The sequence below is a fragment of the Aplysia californica genome, unplaced genomic scaffold (assembly GCF_000002075.1).
Source record: "Aplysia californica isolate F4 #8 unplaced genomic scaffold, AplCal3.0 scaffold00455, whole genome shotgun sequence".
Taxonomy (NCBI): domain Eukaryota; kingdom Metazoa; phylum Mollusca; class Gastropoda; order Aplysiida; family Aplysiidae; genus Aplysia; species Aplysia californica.
Genome location: NW_004797725.1, coordinates 253073 through 253464, shown reverse-complemented (window position 1 = coordinate 253464; position 392 = coordinate 253073).

Sequence of the window (392 nt, the reverse complement as noted above, 5' to 3'; positions counted from 1 at the left end):
ACAGTGACAGAGACAGACAGACAGACAGACAGACAGACAGACAGACAGACAGACAGACAGACAGACAGACAGACAGACAGACAGACAGACATTTCTGTTTTTAAATTAATACGATGAATATTTGGAGTGATTTTTTTTTGGTCAGAACACAACGTTTTATGTTACTGTTGGACTCTGTATTGTATTGTTAAGCGCTCAGAGCCTATGTACTTTAATCGGGGTTGAGCGCTATATAAATGTCATTTATTATTATTATTGTTATTATTACAGACAGACAGACAGACAAACAGACAGACAGACAGAAAGACAGAGTGAAAAGATACAGAATTATGTCTGTTTTTTCGTTAGATTTCAAGCCTACGTTCTGCCCTTCCTCTGCTTAAATAACCATA